Source organism: Pinus tabuliformis, chromosome 8, assembly GCF_031772625.1.
Source record: "Pinus tabuliformis cultivar Carrire ecotype Pingquan chromosome 8, CPIR1, whole genome shotgun sequence".
NCBI classification, from domain to species: Eukaryota; Viridiplantae; Streptophyta; class Pinopsida; order Pinales; family Pinaceae; genus Pinus; species Pinus tabuliformis.
Window position 1 is genome coordinate 1,010,935,493 of NC_142294.1, and position 20,312 is coordinate 1,010,955,804.

The 20,312-nt window shown below is 41.9% G+C and overlaps 2 pseudogenes; both read right to left on the reverse strand.

The window, feature by feature from the left end:
- Nucleotides 1-2,353: 2,353 nt before the first annotated feature.
- Nucleotides 2,354-3,788, reverse strand: LOC149238806 (25S ribosomal RNA; annotated as a pseudogene).
- Nucleotides 3,789-17,644: 13,856 nt separating this feature from the next.
- Nucleotides 17,645-19,220, reverse strand: LOC149238807 (25S ribosomal RNA; annotated as a pseudogene).
- Between the last annotated feature and the right edge of the window lie 1,092 nt (nucleotides 19,221-20,312).

Genomic DNA, 20,312 nt, shown 5'->3' on the forward strand with positions numbered 1-20,312 from the left:
GTTCGATGTCCCTTGGTCGAATTCCATACTCCTTACTTATACGCATCCTTTCACCTAAGGGTTGTGTCTCTCGGGGATAACAAGGGTTGGATCCATCATCATGCATGCCCAGCCAACCTAAGACATAACCATGACACACCCCATTCCAATGATATGTCGTGTCCCTTCATGCGCATTGTCGCACCCATGGGTCAGCTCCAACAATTAATTGATTACACCCATCACTACACGTCGCAAACCTTCCCACATCCTAACTCATCTACACATGGTCACCTCTTTCATCCAGGCACCTAGCACAGGTCACCCACAGGCCTTCCACTAGTGACTCACCCATCGTGCGGGTATCAAGGGGCAGGCACCCTTCCCAAAAAGGTGTGCCCATCACTGTCACACATAAGCGAATGTCATGCCAAGTTATCACATATAACTGAATTCTCGCCCAAGTTGCATTTAACTAAACATGGGCACCCATCGCACATCAAGGCACACCCGTACTATGGGTTCAGGTTTTTGACTCTCTCGGGCACCCCCGACTCAAATTCCTGACACCCCAGGCTCCCCTACGCAATGGGACATGGAAACCATAGAGTTTGCGCACTTGGGCAGCTGTCATCATGGTGTGGTAGGGAAACTTGGCTTTCCCCACACTTGGATGGCTTCTGTCATAAAGAGGCATGGAAACCCCAAGTTCTGGAGACAAACTAGGTAAGCAGTTTCCACCCCGTCATGAAACGGAAACCCTGAGTTCACAAGACTTGGGTGGTTCTCCATCGTGTCACAACATGGAAACCATGAGTTCTATAAACTTGGGCGATTTCGTTCATGTTGCGACATGGAAAGCCAAGTTCCCCACACCAAGGCCATGGTTTTTTCCCAGGCGGGAGATGGAGACCCAGAGGTTCCAAGAATTAGGCAGTGTCCCTCATGCCATGAAATAGAAGCTCCGGGTTCCACAAACTTGAGCGGTTCTCTGTTGTTCTGTGGCATGGAAACGCGAGTTCCATACACCGAGGTCACGGTTTCTATCATGTCGGGACATGGAAGACTCGAGTTTCCCATAATTGGGTGGTTTCCATCATATGCCACAGAATGTAAAGCCCCATGTTCAGTAGACTTGGGCAACCATTACCTATTGCACGATGACATGGAAACCTGAAGCACCCTAGACTTGGACGGTTGTTCCCTGTTGCGCAATGACATGAAAACCTGAAGCTCCACAGACTTAGGTGGTCGTTCCTTGTCACGTGATGACATGGAAACCCAAATATCCATAGACTTGGGTGGCATGTTTAGCCGTGGTGTGACATGGGAACTCCGTGTTTCGCAAACATGGGTAGAAATTTTTGTCATGATGTGAAATGGAAACACCGTGTCTTGAAAGACTTGGGTAGTAATTTTCATCACGCCATGAAATTGACATCACGAGTTACCCGTGCCAGGGGTGAGACATGGAAACCCTAGGTTTCCCAGGCTTGGGTAGTTTTCGTCGGTGGTTCCAGGCATGCCACGACATGCAAACCGTGAGTTCCCCAAACTTGGACAGCGGTTTCAAAACACCCCAAGTTCCTTAGACTTGTGAGTTGGTTTCCATCGTCATGGAAACCCCAAGTTCCCCACATTGGAGCTTTTTTGAAAACCCTGAGTTTCCATCGTGCTGTAAAATATGGAAACTTGTAGTTCCATCAAGGGTGGGACATGGAAACCCCAAGTTTTTCTAGACTTTTGCGCTATCAGTTTTGTCCGTGGTGTGACATGGAAACGCCAAGATTCACAGGATTCAACACTGGGGCGCAACATGGAAAACCAAAGTTTCCCCATGTTTGGGCACCAGGGCACGACATGGAAACCCCAAGCTTCCCTAGGTTTGGGCATTGAGGCGTGACATGGAAACCCAAAATTTTAGGCACTCGGGTGTGACATGGAAACCCCAAATTGTGGATGATGTGGCGCGACATTGAAACCCCAAATTTTGGGCACTGGGGTGTGACATGGAAACCCCAAATTTTGGGTGCTGGGTGGAAACCCCAAATTTTGGGCATCAGGGCACTACATGGAAACCCTAAATTGTGGGTGCCAGGGCACAACATGGAAACCCCAATTTTCTCGAGCTTGGGTGCCTTTTCTGTTGCAATGTTGAAACGCCAAATTTTAGCCACTGGGACAAGACATGGAAACCCTAATTTTCCCAGGCTTCGACACCTTTTCCGTCGCAACGTGGAAACCCCAAATTTCCTGCCCTCAAGCAAAGCACTTATGAGATGTGAGCAATAAAAATTTTTCATTTGGAGGAAGAGGCAAAGGCGAGAGAGTTGTCCAAATTCATTTTAATAATGTGTGACAAGAGAGAAGCTCTGAATTGAGGTGAACAAGGGATGAATCTCAGTGGATCATGGCAGCAAGGCCACTCTCCCACTTATAATACCCCGTCATGTATTTAAGTCATCTAGAAAGGATTCTTCTCAACGAGCATTTGGAATTGAACCTCAAAGCTACCCCTACCGAGATGCTTCATGATCACGGTTTGAAAATGACATAGGCCCCTGGGGGTGACAAAGGGATTCCCCTACTGCGGGTCAAGATATAGTCAAAGAGTGAAATGCACTACTTCTAGCATGGATTCTAACATAGAGGCATTCAATCATAATCCAACACATGGTAGCTTCCCGCCACTAGCTTTGCAACCAAGCGTGATGACCAATTGTGTGAATCAATGGTTCCTCTTGTACTAAGTTGAATTATTGTTGTAGTGTGGTTCATCTGTATGGTAAAACTAACCTATCCCATGACATTCTAAACCCAAATCACATTCCCTATTGGTGGGCGAATAATCCAACACTTGGTGAATTTTGCTTCACAATGATAGGAAGAGCCGACATTGAAGGATCAAAAAGCAATGTCGCTATGAACGCTTGGCTACCACAGGCCAGTTATCCCTGTGGTAAATCTTCTAACACCTCTAGCTCCAAATTCATAAAATCTAAAGGATCGATAAGCCACACTTTCAGGGTTTTTATTCATACTGAAAAATCATAATCAAATGAGCTCTTACCTTTTTGTTCCACATGAGATTTTTGTTCTCGTTGAGCTCATCATAGGAAACATGCTTATCTTTTAACATATGTGCTGCCCTAGCCAAAATCCCCACCTAACAAAGTATTCCACTTGGATCGACCTGTTGAAACATGCCTTAAGGAAAAAAATAGGGGAAATTCCACCTCTCAAGTCATTTCACAAAGTCGAACTAGAGTCAAGCTCAAGAGGGTCTTCTTTCCACGTTGATTCTGCCAAGCCCATTCCCTTGGTTATGGTTTCTCTATATAGTAGATAGAGATAGTGGGAATCTTTTTAATGCATTCATGTGCGTCACTAATTAGATGACGAGGCCTTTGGCTACCTTAAGAGAGTCATAGTTACTCTCGCCGTTTACCCATGCTTGGTTGAATTTCTTTACTTTGACATTCAGAGCACTAGGCAGAAGCCAAATTGTGTCAGCATCTGTAGGGACCATCCCAATGCTTTGTTTTAATTAAACAACTGGATTTCCCTTGTCTATAGCAGTTTTGAGTTGGCTTTTCTCCACCTATGGAAAATACCTCGGTAGGGGGAATTCTATGCCTGTAGCCCAATCGGCACGCGACTGCCTGCCCTCGCCGTGAGAGCAGCTCGAGCAGATTGCTGACAGCCCACGAGTTGAGGGCACAGACCCCTAGGCCCAACCCTTAGATTCAATACTTTTCCCAAAGTTACGGATCCATCTTGCCGACTTCCCTTACCTACATTGTCCTATTGACTAGAGGTTGTTCACCTTGGAGACCTGATGCGGTTGTCAGTACAACTAGGAATGAATGGTACTCGGTCCTCCAAATTTTCAAGGGTCGCTAAGGGCATACCAGACATCGCAAGAAGTGTGGTGATCTTCCAGCTGCTAGAACCTATCTCCGGGTGAACCGATTCTAGGGTGGGAAAGTAGTTAAAAATAAAATATGACTCTTCCCAGGGCCCCCGACGATGTCTTCGGATTTCCTAACTGTTATAGAAATTTTTGGGCACTAAAACCCCAAGCATGAAATGTCCATAAACCAAGGGCTCCTAAGTCCCTAAAAGTTTTGTTCTAACCCCTAAAGGAACAAGGTCAACTGATTACAGCTTCTCCCAAAAGTTCTCCATAAAAAACTGCTCAGAACTGGTCAAAACAGGATCATTTCAGCTGCTCCATAGCAAAAGTGCATTGCATCTCACCTAAATACACTGTGTGGGTGTGTTTCATTTCAAAAATCCCTTCTACGGGGTGCGATGGGCAAGAAGTGACAAATGGCAGTGTCATTCCGCGAGGTGGAGAGGCATGTAAACTTCCAGAAACTTCTCCTGTGACACTTACCTCTGTGAATTCGACCAAGGATGAGTAAGAGATCATCAATCTCCAAGTGGAACCAAGAACTATCATAGGGAAGACACTAATCAAATCACAAGCTGACTCATCTCCCTTACAGATATCTATATATGGATCCCTCATCCCAGAGATCCAAAGGCTGGAATTTTGCATATTGTAAAGAATTGTTGTTGGTTTCTTGAGACAACATCAGATTGTTGGGTGATCTAAGCTTTGTATGAGGTGAAGAGGGGCTTCCTTGCTGAGAGGATGATGGTGGGTCAGAACAACTGGTTGTAACTCCCTTGGCTCTTTCTTGTTTATCAATAAAAGCTATTCAAGTTTTCCTCCATACTCTTGTGTCATTTATGTTTTATGCATTTGTATGGTCAATTTACATCTGATCCTAGATTGTTTATGATTATAGATCCATGTTCTTGTATAGTGTTATGCTACTGTGATCTTACAGGTATTCTGTGAAGCTGGGCATGCAAGGGAACAAGTAGCAAAAGACTATCAAGAGAGAGAGGAATCGAAATAGGAGATTAGCGCAAGACAGAGGTTGGTCTTCTTTGTTCTTCTCTCATCTATATTTCATAAAGGAAAAATGAAAGTAGCTTTACTTTGTTTGTTTCTAAGGTAGCTATCACACCTTAGTGGGATAAGCAGTTCTGTGTAGACACTTTTCCCTCTAACAAAATGGCGACTCCGCTGGGGACAAATTATTTTGTTTGTTTATCTTCCTTGTTGTCTATTTTATAAACTTACAGACGGAGCCTGAAGTCGAGCCAGGTATCTTTCGAACTGCATTTGCTATGAAAATGCAAAGTAGATAAATTCTGCTTCAGTCAATCTCCGGGATTTGTTTATAAATTAAACAACTAATTTACAAACTCTCTAATTTCCCCTTGTGGTAGCTCTTAGATCCTCCTTAGATCTACCCCTGATTGTTGCATTACTGATTACCATTTTCTCAGCCAAAACCCATGAACTGAACTACAAACTGTGACCCGGAACCCAAGAAAAGTATCGTCTCTGGCCCAACGCAGGTACTGTCCTGTGAATCTGAAATTCAGCGCACTTCTAGAGTGTAGTAGGTGCACTGCATTTCAAATTCCCTGTGTTACAGGTGCGCTGACCAGACAAGGCATTGTTCAGTTTTGGTTTCTGTGATTCATTCTTTCGAGTTCTATTCATGAATTTTGCTGCCTGTGATTAGTATATCTCTGTTTGAAATCCCTTTTCCTTGATGTTATTCCGCCTCCTTTGTACAAAAGAACTGTAAATGTTTTTGTGTATTTGTTGAGTCATTTTCAGTTCTCCTTTGTAAAAAGTAACGTAATCATATCGTCGTCCTTTGATTTGAAAGTGTCGCAACTGTCATTTTCAGTCATAGGAAAGAGTTTGGTTGCTATAGATAGTCGGTTATCCCGTTACTATTGTATTTGGTTTGAATTTGTGATTCTTATAGTGTCGAAAGCAAGTATTGATTTCCAAATCGTAAAATGTTGTGATTGTCTCCATTTTTTATTTCGAAAAGAAACCTGTTGGTAGTTGTCGCTTGAAAAGTAATTCAGATTTGTGCATTAGCTTTCTTTTTCCATTCACATACTAAGAAAGCCGAAAACAAATACATGCATGTGCATTTGAATTTAGACTGATTGATTGGTTTGATTTAGAACAGTGCATTTAGAGTGTGCTCTTTGCTCTTTGTGAAAGAATATTGTCTCTCCTTCCTTAGTAGCTAGGATTTTCATTGCACAAAGAAGATAAAAGACTATTTATCATCTTAGAATGCATTTTAGGAATTATACATCTACAACTCCCAGTGAACCTGAAAGTCAAATTTCATAAACAAGATCAACTATAAAATAAATTCAATGAATCTAACAACGCTTTGGAACCTAACGCACAACATTTAGAAGTCTAGGCTAGAGACGTATTCCGGTGTCGTAAAGCCTGGTAACTGTTCTTCTCACCGATGTTTGGGTGATTCCTCCACTTTGAGACGATAAGTACCAGTACGGACTTGTGCTCCCACGTACCGTCGAGTATATTTTGGGAAACCAAAATAGGCTTAATCCTTTATCCATAGGAAGCCGTGTCTGCCACCCTATCGATCACAATCCATTGAACACAGCATTCAGGAAGATTGACTGCCATATCGTAAAAAGTATTTTGCAGTTTTTTGATTGGTTTGGTAATCCCTCTACCTAGATTTCCAGAGCAGTCCCTTTCGTTCCTTTTCATACTCCTTAACGGAAAAGGTCCATCTGAGCACTTGTCACTTCAGGCTCATTAAAAATTGAAGGCGACTAGAGTCATCTTTTGTTTTTTCTCGACTCTTAAAAATTAAAAAAGCAAGTTGTGTCAAAGCGTCTAAAATCCATATAATTCGGAAACATACTTCCCCTTTATTTTTAGTTGATCGATTAATCCGCAATCGTGGAAGAAAGTCAATTGAAACCCCGTCGTTCATGGAGGCTTACGAGTCAACCGTCTTTGTCTCTGAAATCGAAACAAGTACGGACAAAGCGAACTCGTTTAACCGGTTCCAAATCTCCTGGTAAAGTTAGAAAAAGTGTTCCAACAACATCAGAGACTCTGGTTACTCCAAACATTTCTAGTATCCCTGCCTTTACAGAAGAAGTTCAGCAGCCACAGAAGGACAGTGGTACTGATCCTAGTTTGAGGGTAAACACTTGTATCACTGAACCAGTTCCATCTACAACTGGTTCAGAGAGTGTTGCTCCCCAAACATCTATCGCTACAGATCCCATACCTTCTTCGGCACCAGAAATATTCTACGGACCCGACGGTCTACCCATTCCACCTGGTCTGATTGCTATAGAAGAGATTGTGGAAGATCCTCCATCTAGTACTCCATCGCAATTTGGAGTCGGGATCACTCTATATCCTTCTTCATCAGAAATTAGTCTACCGCCAGCGGAAGCTCCTGAAGAATCGCTAGGTAATCTTTTGGATAGACTATAAATGTCTGAACAACTGTCAACATATAGGACTATGTCATCTGACACAGCGACAATAGAACTTCCTGCTATCACTCGAACAATGTTCGTCGGTATACCATCTGTCCCAACTAGCTCTCAATCACTAGAAGGAGCCCACTCAGGGGCCATTTCGACGGTATGGTCTATTCCTGTTTGCTCATCCGGAATAATATCCAGAAACTCTTATGTTGAGTCTCAACAAATTGATCCATTTGGAGGTCAATTTGGGCAGTCCGGCCCTCGAGGGCAAACCATTCCCTTAAGTACCTGATTACCACCGTATGGGGGGCATTATACCCTTTCATTATCCCCTCCGGGAGGACAGCCATACGGGAGTTCACAAAAAAATTCAGGTTATGCTGGAATTACATCAAGCGGTTGGGTATCGATACTACCTCAACAACCAAGAGTTGTATATTCGATGCAACAATGCTTACCTATGTCAAGTATACCAACTACGCCAGCTATTGTGACGGTGTCGCAAGTTCAAGCGTTGCCTGTTGTATGACAACCTCAGGTTTCTCAGGTTGTAATGCAACAACCCCTTGACCCTGCGACTCAACCACAATCGTTGACTGGTGGAATGACACAGGTACAAATGGGTACAATTACCCCTCATCTTGGTCAAACAGTTAGTATCGGGCAACAACACATGGCTTCACAACCATGGCTAGTGCAATACCAACAACCGCAGTTCCAACAAGTATACCAAGGTTCTGAGCAACAAATCTTTGCAAATAGTGGGCAGTCGTATATTCAAAATGGTCAAAATCAACCATTTTACAATGGTCATGCCCACCAGCCTTACCAGAGTTACCAGCATCAAATGCATTATGCTGGTATGCAAAGACCAACTGCTCAGGCAATCCCATCTTATCCTGGGTATGCTTCGCCTAACCTGAATCAACAGTTGCCCTTCGTGGTGACTTTAGAGTTACTTGATTTAAATCGGTTAACAAATGATCCAATTTCTTACGCCCCTTGGTGGCCAGAAATTCCACATAAACTTCCATCAGATATTCCTAAATTTAATGGAAATCAGGTGAAGATTCGTTGAATCATGTGATGACCTTTCATCTGTAATGTTCATCAAACACCCTAAACGATGATTCGATTAAGCTTCGCCTTTTTCAAAGGACATTAACTGGTCCGACAACAAAATGGTATATCGAATTGCCTAGAGCTTCATTCGACAACTTCAGTACCCTAGCTACAACCTTTTTAACCCATTTTCAGTTACCGATAAGGTACGAAACGGGAACAGAACTTCTTACCAATTTCAAACAAACGACGGCCACTCACATATCTGATCATATACATGAGTGGCGACGTCATTGTAGAATGGTGAAAAAGTATGTTCCCGATCAGCTCTTAGCTGAATGGTTTATTAAGTCATTAATGCCTTCCATCATGGAAGATGTGGCAAAAGGGGGAGTCATCACCGAAGAGTAGGTTATCACTCGTGCGCAATATTTGGACTTGCTTTACACTCAATCTGGCACGCTCTACAATAAAATACCTGACGCTCCTAGACCAGAATTCTCAGTTCATCCTCCTCCTAAATCAAACAATGACTCTCATGCCGACGATGGCGTGATTGGCACAACAGACATGAAATCAAAAAAGGCTACATCTAAAAAGGCCCGTAAGATTTCTGGTCAAAATGCAAAAGAGGAACTTCTTGCCTTGGAAGTAAATGCCGTATCGACAGATAAAGGCAAAGAAACCAAGCAACCAGGGGGCAAGAAGAAAGGCAAAAGGAAGAAGAAGAAACAGGAAGAATCATCACCTAAAAAATCTTCTGCAAACCCTCCTGGAAATAGGAAACCAAAAAATCCATGCTTTATATGCGATGAGGATCATCGGACCGCAAATTGTCCACACATAGCTGAGTTTAAAAAATTCTTCAAGAATTCAAAAACCTCGGCAGTATTAACTGATCCATTTCCAAATCCAGGGACAAATCTAGTTGACAGTGGAAATGCTTCCCCATCTCAATTGCTAATTTTTTTGGTTTCCAAATAGCAAAATGATGCTTTGATATCGACAAGAAACAAAGATTATGGGAATCCACAACTGTCGAACAACAAGGATAAAGATCAACCTAGTAGTTCGACAACAACTTCGACAGAAGTTGCACCACCCATCATTCCCGAGTTGACAATAAAGCCTCCAAAGGGAGTAGTACACAAGTCGACATTTAATCCACAAGCTAGAGCGGCACAACATTATAATATAGTGGAAGATTTGGCCCAATCGCCATCCGCTATGTCGACTCTTGAGGTACTACAAAATTGCCCATCCCAAAAGCAAGCTTTATTATCAGCCATTGGTGGGATAGACCCAAAGGATTCCAATCTTGTATCCTTCGATCATAAAGGATACGATCCTCAGTTACCAGCTCAACTAGCTTTCCTCGTTCAAGTGAAAGCCCTCAACAAAACTGTTCATAGAACAATTATTGATGAGGGGGCATCTACATGTATTATGTCGATGAGTTGCTGGAAAACTTTAGGATCTCCAACCTTGTGGTGATCTTCAACGACATTAAAAGCATTTGACGGACAAACATATACCCCATATGGTATTCTAAGTAACTTGAAGGTTGAACTAGGAGGGAAAGCAGTAGAAATAGATGTTGAGGTAATCGATGGAAATCTCGATTACAACATCCTACTGGGAAGAACATGGATATATGTTATGGCTGCTATTGTGTCAACCTATTTTAGGAATATTGCATTTCCCTTTCAAGGAGGGATTACAATTTTCGATCAACAAAACTTCCTCCCCAATGGTTCTCAAGTTATGGGAAGCATTCCAATGATCCATGGAAGCCCCCATTCACTTCAAAATATCGGAGTAGGCCTACTAAAAGATCCTATATTAATGGGAACTTTCACCCTTCCACCTCTAATCAATTTGGTGGAAGTAGCGTCGGTAGGAACCTCCAATATGATATCTTCTAAAAAGATCTCAGAAAACGATATCGACATGGATCATGCGCAGGTTTTGCCTCCAAGCCCAACAGAAATATTGTAGAAATCAATATTCCTAGCATGGGAGGCAAATCCAAATCAACGCTCATCAAGCGTTTGGATAGATAGGTCTAAGGAATATGGTACCCCTTCAAATCCTTGGTCATGAGTGCATTTCACCGACGAAGGAATTGTTCAATTAATGGTAATTGAAGGGGCACCATGGGATGATTACCACCATCGTTCCCTTCTTCTGGATTGTGAAGAAAATACTCCTGATGACCTTTATCATCCTTCAGTTTTTGATTTCCTATCAAATACTGTAAACACGGTGGATTCCGAGAAAAACTTGTCCAACATTGAAGAGACTATCGCCATAAATATCTTGACCAAAACAGATGTTGTAGAGAATATTTATGTTGGCAAAGGTTGTTCTCCTTCAGAACTAGAAATATATAACGCTCTTTTTCGTGAATTCAGAGATGTCTTTTCTTGGACATATAGTGAAATGCTAGGCATTGACTTGAGTATCGTTGAACACAAAATCAAGATGTATCCAGATGTCAAACCAGTACGACAACGGCTATGGCAGGTGCACCCCAAGAAAACCGCTGCCATTAAGGCAGAAGTTGAAAAACTTCTCCATGCTGGTTTCATTTACCCGGTTCCTCTGACCGATTGGGTATCGAATATTGTCCCTGTTATGAAAAAGCAAGGAACAATTAGAGTGTTCTTTGATTATAGGGATGTAAATCAAGCTTGTCCAAAAGACAACTACCCTACACCCTTCATCGACCAGATAATTTATGAATGCGCTGGATGTGAAATATTTTCATTCATGGATGGATTCTCCGGGTATAATCAAATAAATATCCGCCCACAGGACCAGTCAAAGACTGCATTTATCTGTCCGTGGGGCACGTTTTCATATCGAAAATTACCCTTTTGTTTAAAGAACACAGGGGCAACGTTTTAGAGGGCAATGAATAATGCCTTCCATGACATCAAAAACATCGTTCAACCATACCTCGACGACCTTCCGGCTCATTTGTGAAAGCGGAGTGATCATCCGCAGCATTTAAGAGCGATATTTCTACGTTGTCGACACTACAAAATACGACTAAATCCACACAAATGTGTATTTTGTGTCAGTTCTGGTTGTTTACTTGGCTTTGTAGTCTCGAAAGACGGGATTCGTCTCGACCCATGTAAGGTTCAGACAATCATAAATTTGCCTCCACCTTCAAATTTGCTTCAGATTCAGAAACTCCAAGGGAAAGCAAACTTTCTGAGGAGGTTCATTCCAAATTACGCCGAACTTGCTAAAGGTTATACGCGTCTTTTGAAAAAGGAAGTACCCTTTGTCTGGGATTAGGTTGTGCAAGCTTCCTTTGATGCTTTAAAAGAATCCCTAATGAAAGCATCATTAATGTACGCTCCTAATTATCAAAAAGACTTTAACATGTATCTAGCTGCAGCGGATACAACCATCACAATGGTTTTAGTTCAAGAAGACAACGAAATTGAACATCTTATATATTATTTAAGTAAGAACTTAAATGATATAGAGAGCAGATATTCTTATGCTGAAAAGCTAGTGCTTGCAGCTGTTCAAGCGATACAGAGATTTTGACACTATGTCCTCTTTTGAAAAACTACCATTCTGTCAGTTGCAACCCCATGACTTATATATTGTCGCGACAGTTGCTGGGGGGCAAATATTCAAAATGGATAGAAATTCTACAAGAGTTTGATCTGGAATTTGTAAAATCCAAGTCAAAGAAATCTCTGGTTTTTACGGAATTATTATGCGATCTCCCATCGTCATCCAACGATGAAACATCCAAAGAAACAATCGTGGACGAAAATTTGTTTCTGATATCTTCAAGCAATCTGTGGTATGGGAATATAATCATTTATCTCCAAACCCAAAAATATAGGCAAAATACCTCTCACTCCGAACAAAAACGTATTCGATACCAAGCAAAATACTACATGATCATCGGTGATACACTATACCGTCGTGGTATCGATACGGTTCTGAGAAGGTGCCTCACCCATGAAGTTGCCATTCTTGTCAAATTTTCGATAGCAAAACCAGAAGACCACCCGCACCTCTGCAGCCAATAGTTGCTATCGGGCCATTCGCCAAATGGGGCATCGATTTCATGACATGTAACCCCAGCTCGACCGAGGGGCATGGGTATATCATAGTCGCAGTTGACTATTTTACCAAATGGGCGAGGTGATGCCTACATTAGATAATACTGGTGAAACAACTGCCCTCTTCTTTTTCAATCATGTAGTCGCCAGATTTGGCGTCCCACAAGCTATAGTCATAGATCATGGATCGCATTTTTGCAATCACATGATGGTCGAATTAGTCGCCAAACTAGGGTTGTCTCACAACAACTCTACTCTATATTACCCGCAAAACCAATGGACAAGTTGAAGCAATCAACAAGGTCATGAAGCGCATGCTGCAAAGGATGATTGGAGTTCACAAAAGAAGTTGGCACCTAATCCTGTACTCATCCTTGTGGGCTTACCGAACATTGGTAAGGAATGCAACCGGGTTTACACCTTTCGAACTGGTATATGGCCTGGAAGCAGTCTTACCAATCCAGTGTTAAATCTCGTCACTCAAACTCACAATTGACCTTCTCCCTGGAACTTCAGAAGAGGAGGCTCGTTTCTTGGAACTAATCCAATTGGATGAAACCCGTCGTGATGCTACTTTGGCTAACGAAGCCCATAAGAAACGAGTCAAAGCGCAGTTCGACAAGAATGTCAAACCCCGTGTCTTCTCAGAAGGTGACTTGGTCTTGCTTTATGACAAAGAATCCGATAAATTGGGGGCAGGTAAATTCAAGTCTTTATGGATGGGCCCCTATATTGTTAAGCGAGTGTTAGCAAAAGGAGCCTACGAGTTAATGGATTATGACGGAATTCCACTGGCACAACCTCGTAACGGGTTGTACCTCAAGCGCTATTATGCGTGATTCAGTATAGTAACCTGTATGCTTTTTTTATGTTTTTGTTTTCGCTAAAGTGTTTGTTTTGGTCAAGTAATCCACTTTTTACATTTATTGTAGATGTAAAACCTATTGGAGTCATGTGTTGGATATGCCGACGGAGCGAGTCGTAGTTCGCGGAACCTATCTTCCGCGGCCTGGGCCATTTTTTATCCAAGCGGTGAGTTAGTAAGTTTCAGAGGGGTATGTATTGGTTGATCAACGAATAACATCGCTGAATATAGCGCGTTGATAGAAATTCTCTCTGATGCCATCACACATGGTACACGCCGACTGATTTTCAGGCTAGACTCACAACTCGTCATACTACAACTCACTGGTATCTACTCTGTCCAAAATCTAGCTATTTATCGCATGTTCCTAAGGGTTAAGATTTTGGAAAGACAATTTGATTTTATTCAATATCAGAATATTTCCAGAACCTTAAACGCATTAACTGACTCATTGGCAAATTATGTGTTAGATAGACATTTGAAACATTTATAAAAAGAAGCATACCATCAATATTTGCATTTGGATCATGTAACTTAACCAAAATAAAGCTTCGAAAATCAAAAATATATATATAATTGTTTATGGTTTACACATAATGTTCTATAACCAAGACAAAATTGGTCAAATGACCCAAAACTCAAAACGCTAGGGGGCACCCTAGTCTAATGATGCTCGTGATAGCAAGTCACAACATGTGCGATCATGCGTAAGAGCTGAGTCCATCGTCTTGGCACACCAGTAGTATGTCACTGCAACCACAAGAGAAGCTCATCAGTCCTCACATCTGGAATACCAAGAATGAGGCCCTCAACCTGTTCCTGTAATGCTATGAGAGTCTCGGCGACATCGAGGTCGTGAAGGATAGCCCTTCCAACAGCCTCTCCTGCTGGGGCAGCAGCTGGCACTCTCAGGCGTACTACTGGCCGAACGAGACCAACATCTGCATGAACACATGAGTTTGATTAAGTCTTGACAGAATAAAGCACTAGGACATTATAAAACAAAAATGATAAACAGGGATATGGTCAAAGAATTTACCAATGGCTCCCCACTGTTCGCCAGCCGGCAGTACTAAATCTGGAACACCTAGTTGGTAGGATCCCAAGCATTGAGCAAATACTGCAGCAAATACTCCAACAAACCAAAGTTCAAATGAAATGGTAAAATGAAAGGTAAAATCACTTTTACATTACTTTTTACGTAATTCGAGTAAAATATTAGTGTTCTAACTCATTTTTCAAACATGTATTTTTCATTTCTAACTAGTTTGATGAAGCAATTGAAAATGCAGTACAATATTTGAAAGAACAAAGATATTTATGGTAAAGTCAAGAAATGACCATTGCATCGAGCAGTTTTAGCGCATAGTTCAAGCTCGCTAAAAAATAAACATAAGCCATGAGCAAATGTTTCTCCCCATGTTTAAGCTCATTAAAAAATGAACTATTTCCCGGTAAATAACCATCGTGAATGTAGTACTTCAGCCTTTAAAAGCCTTGGTCGTGTTCTCATCATCACCTCCACTCTGTATTGGCCGATCATTCACCTCCATTTGATTGTTTACCCCTTTTGAGGAACAGCTACGAAGAGTGATCTCACTAGCCATCCTTGTAACGCTGTCGTGATTGGAAAATTCCAAACCTTACCTGGAATCAGCTGCTACCCAATTTTATCACTTGTTCCTCAAAAGACGAGTCTCCTTTAAGCTCTTTTCAACTGACTCGTAAAATATGAAAAGATTGCCGAGCCATTGGCCTCTCTAGCTCGTTAAAGGGACCGGAAGTGCTATCCCTCCTCTAAAGTTTAATCTTTTTGGACCTGAGGGATTATTACACAAAAGGATCGAGCGCTTGTTTTGTTCGGCTCGTTAAAAGTATCGAAAATTCATCCCTTCTGTATTGTTTTATGCTTTTTTCGGACTTAAGGGATTAGATGATGAAAAAGGAATTTTGGAGTTTCCTTTACATTCCTTTTCAGACTCTCTAAAATTGAAAAGGACCAAGTTATCTTTGTCATTAAACTCGTTAAAACTTAATAGCGACAAACTTGTCCATAGCAGACAAGAACGAGTTTCACTATCGCTAGGCTTGTTAAAACATAGCGATGGGTTTGCCCGAAGGGAAAATTATAGAACAAGCATATGTTATCCTCCTTAAGCTTGACAAAAATAAAGAGGTATTGGTTAGCAATGATTGGGGAAAATTGGGAAGAAAACTTGAAGAAAATTTATTGGTAGCAAGTCGCTCTTGAACATGGCACTTTCACTCTGCATCCAAGTCAGGTTGGGTTGTTTCATTCACCGGTCACATAACCATGGTCCCATCACACCATCCACATTTGGGGTTAATGCTACCAGTCATAACGTCAGTGTCGCCGATATGTTCAAGAGAAGTCATTCAGAGAATTCACCTGTGTCTCACCCGCTACAATACATTTACACTCCATTCTTTCATGACCGCCACCCTGAACCGTATGTCATCAGATCGTTTTCACCTCCATTAAAATCATTTGCTCTGTTCCGTGTCATTGATGTGGGATTCATTAAGGCCCTCCTGTGACGGATCGCTTCTTGTCGACATCAGCTCATTATCTAAGAAGTCGATCTAGGAACACCCCGTTCAGTACTTTGAAGCTTGCATGCCTGAATGGCAAGTTTCTCACTTCCGACGACAGGTTTACATCAATGGCCTTCGACCGAAAGATTTTGCGTGGTGTGTGATGCTAAGTCCTTTATTCACACCATGTGAATTTTACTACAGTACCTTGAGGGTCATTATCATTATCGGTGATTCCTCTCACGCTTGTTAACAACTTATATCATTGGCTGGTAATCAGGCGACATCTTTCCATGTTCGACTCTAGAACATCTCTCACATGGATAGACTTGAACTTCGAGTGAATATCGAACGATATTGAAGACCTCGAATCTAGTTTCATCCATCTGGGCTGCTATATATATTCAGGGAAATAAAGACATCAAATGTACATCATTTCTACACAGATAATCATCCAATCAAAAGGATGATGGCTCTACCAGAATCATCAGTGTATACTCAGACGATTGTCTGTTCTATGTACATGAAAATGAATTTATTAAGCTGAGCATGGGAATGCCCACCTTAGCTAGATCATGAAAATATTATGAAGATAATGTATTGTATTGTATCTTATTACAGGTCTCCTCCCAGCTTGAAAGAACTTCAGATCCTCATAATAAAGCATTTCACCCGACATCAAAAGATTAATAACCTCATGCTTTAGGGGGCAACTGTTATAGACATTTTTGGGAACTACAACCCCAAGCATGAAATGTCCATAAAACAAGGGCTCCTAAGTCCCTAAAAGTGTTGTTCTAACCCCTAAAGGAACAAGGTCAATTGATTACAGCTTCTCCCAGAAGTTCTCCATAAAAAACTGCTCAGAACTGGTCAAAACAGGATCATTTCAGCTGCTCCATAGGCAAAGTGCGTTGCATCTCACCTAAATACACTATGTGGGTGCATTGCATTTCAAAAATCCCTTCTATGGGGTGCGATGGGTGAGAAGTGACAAATTGCAGTGTCATTCCGCAAGGTGGAGAGGCATGAAAACTTCCAGAAACTTCTTCTGTGACACTTGCCTCTCTGAATTCGACCAAGGATGAGTAAGAGATCATCAATCTCCAAGTGGAAGAAAGAACTATCAGAGGGAAGACACTAATCAAATCACAAGCTGACTCATCTCGCTTACAGATATCTATATATGGATCCCTAATCCCAGAGATCCGGAGGCTGGAATTTTGCATATTGTAAGGAATTGTTGTTGGTTTCTTGAGACAACATCAGATTGTTGGGTGATCTAAGCTTTCTATGAGGTGAAGAGGGGCTTCCTTGCTGAGAGGATGATGCTGGGTCAAAACAACTGGTTGTAACTCCCTCGGTTCTTTCTTGTTTATCAATAAAAGCTATTCAAGTTTTCCTCTATACTCTTGTGTCATTTATGTTTTATGCATTTGTATAGTCAATTTACATCTGATCCTAGATTGCTTATGATTATAGATCCATGTTCTTGTATAGTGCTATGCTAATGTGATCTTACAGGTACTTTGTGAAGCTGGGCGTGCAAGGCAACAAGTAGCGAAAGACTATCAAGAGAGAGAGGAATCGAACTAGGAGATTAGCGCAAGACAGAGGTTGGTCTTCTTTTTTCTTCTCTCATCTATATTTCATAAAGGAAAAACGAAAGTAGCTTTACTTTGTTTGTTTCTAAGGTAGCTATCACACATTAGTGGGATAAGCAGTTCTGTGTAGACACTTTTCCCTGTAACACTAACGTTTCCGCCTGCTGCCATGTCCCATTCGAGAACCCATGTCCAAGTGTTATTCACATGGAACATTTCCCTACTTTAGTCTTCAAAGTTCTCATTTGAATATTTACTACTACCACCAAGATCTGCACTGGGGACTGATCCACCCAAGGACACGCCCGAGGTTTCTTAATGACCCCTGTGTCCTCTTACTCATTGAAGCCAGGTAATTTCTCCGACGGTCGAGTATAGGTTGCGCACTTCAGAGGCATCCATTTTCGGGGCTAGTTGATTTGGTAGTGAGTTGTTATACACTCCTTAGTGGATTTCGACTTCCATGACCACCATCCTGCTATATTAATAAATCAACACCCTTTGTGGGATCTGGCTTGGCGCACAATTCGGCATTGTAACTCGACTTTTGGTTCATCCCGCATCGCTAGTTCTTCTTACCAAAAATGGCCCACTTGAAGCTCTTGATTCCATGGCATGGCTCAAGGGAGAAGTCGCACCCTCTTACCTATTTAAAGTTTGAGAATAAGTTGAGGGAATTACCCTCCCGATGCATCTAATCATTTTCTTTGCCCGATAAAGCTTTCATGTGAGCTCTAGCTGTCTGGAGGGAAACTTTAGTGGAAACCAGCTACTAGATGTTTCGCTTAGTCTTTCACCCCTAAACGCAAGTGAGATGAATGATTTGCACATCAATATCACTACAAGCCTCCACCAGAGTTTCCTCTTGCTTCCCCCTGCTCAGGCATAGTTCACCATCTTTCGCATCCCAACAACTTTGCTCGCACTCAATCCCTTCACATAAGCTCATGGTCCGTCGACAATGCACCCCCTAGAAAGCGGATCTCTCCTGGCAAGTTCCTTGTGCCTCACAGGTTTTCAAACCCACCCACTTGCACACATGTTAGACTCCTTGGTCCGTATTTCAAGATGGGTCGAATCAAAAGACCACCAACCAACACCATGAGCACACAGGTACACACGACCCACCACAAGGGTGCACAATTCATTCCTCGACCACCATAATGGAAAACTGGCAGATAGTAATCCACCTGTGCTTGTGACGATGCAGCAGCCCGTGTTGGTTTTCACCTCAAGTCGAGCGGCGGACCAGCCTGAGTCGTTCCACATCTAACCAAGACATTTCTTCAGCCTTCATCCACTTCCCTCCCAGAAATTTCAAGCACTATTTAACTCTCTTTTCATCTTTCCCTTGTGGTACTTGTTCTCTATTGGTATCTCACCCATATTTAACCTTGGAAGAAATCTAAACACAATTAGGGTTGCATTCCCAAACAACCTGACTCACCGACAACGCTTCGTGATTGGGCATGGTCCTGGCCCTGTTAGTGTCAGTCTTTGCATCCTTCCTCCAATGATCAAACATGCTCTTACAAAGTGATTTTAAGGTGTCAAGGTCAAATTTTGTCATTTCAGTGAGTCTTCAAGAAAAATTTGGTCACTAGGTATTAGGTCTAGGGTTTGCTTTTACTCCTTTCAAAATTGTCCAAATGGTAGTCCATGTCACCATTCAGCTGAGTGTACCATCATTTATAGGTTTTCATCATCATGTCAGGTTCCAATGGGTCATTTTACACCTCATTCATGCTTCAGTTGCGCCTAGGCAAAGTTCATTTCCCTCTCCTAGGGTTTTGAAGGAAATTTCTCTTGGACGGTAAAATCATTAGTAAAACTTGTATCCTGATGTTCATACACCTTTCCCTATCCTTAATTTACCTTATTAAACACTTCCCATCACTAAAATCCCCCAAATTCCTCATTTTCGCACAAACCCTAGTTTCTTGCTACAAACCCTATTTTCTAGGCTAGGCCTGTGTTTTTCCCTTTTGGACCCCTTCTCCTCACTCAATTTCTAATATTACACTTTCCCCTACTTCCTAACATCCCTCCCTAATTTCCAAAATTTCCTCAAGAATTTAGAAGCTCCCTATCCCCTTCATTTCGCTTCATTTCGACAAACCTCTTGTTCCACACATCGGGGTAGGTTTTACTCAAATGATGTTTCTAAGCAAAGAAAGATGAATTTGGAAAACCTGAGAGAGGTTTTTGTCCAAAATAGGCCAAGAAAGAAAACCCTCTTTCACGTTTTACACAGTTGTCATGTTTTAGGAGAAATTTCAAAAATACAATTGCCTCAAGAGAATTGATGCACCTCTGAAGTCACCTTGGGAAAATCAAGTTTTCTCCTAGCTTGGTTAGACAAATGACTTGTTTGATGAGTAAAATGATAACTAGACACAAATATATTTCTAATGAGATATCATGAGCTCAATTTTGAGTTGAGGAAGGCATTCAAAAGTTGACTGCAATAGCACTCTGCTTTAAGGCTGCCTCATTCAGCACATTTTGACCAGTCTTGGGAGATTTGATTTTTGATAAGGAAAATGAACTAAAATTTGAAAAATTCTAGTTGGGTTGGAAATTAGACTTGAGTACCTTTCCAACGAGCTATCTTGTGCCCAATTTGGACACCAGGAAGGCCTCCAAAAATCATCTGCAAAAAGGCGCGCGCACTTGGGTAGTGGCGCGGCGCATTGGTGGTCCGCACCTTTAACAAAGGAAAAGCGCGGTCAGGTCCGCTGGGTACATGACCAATGGGTGTAGGACCAT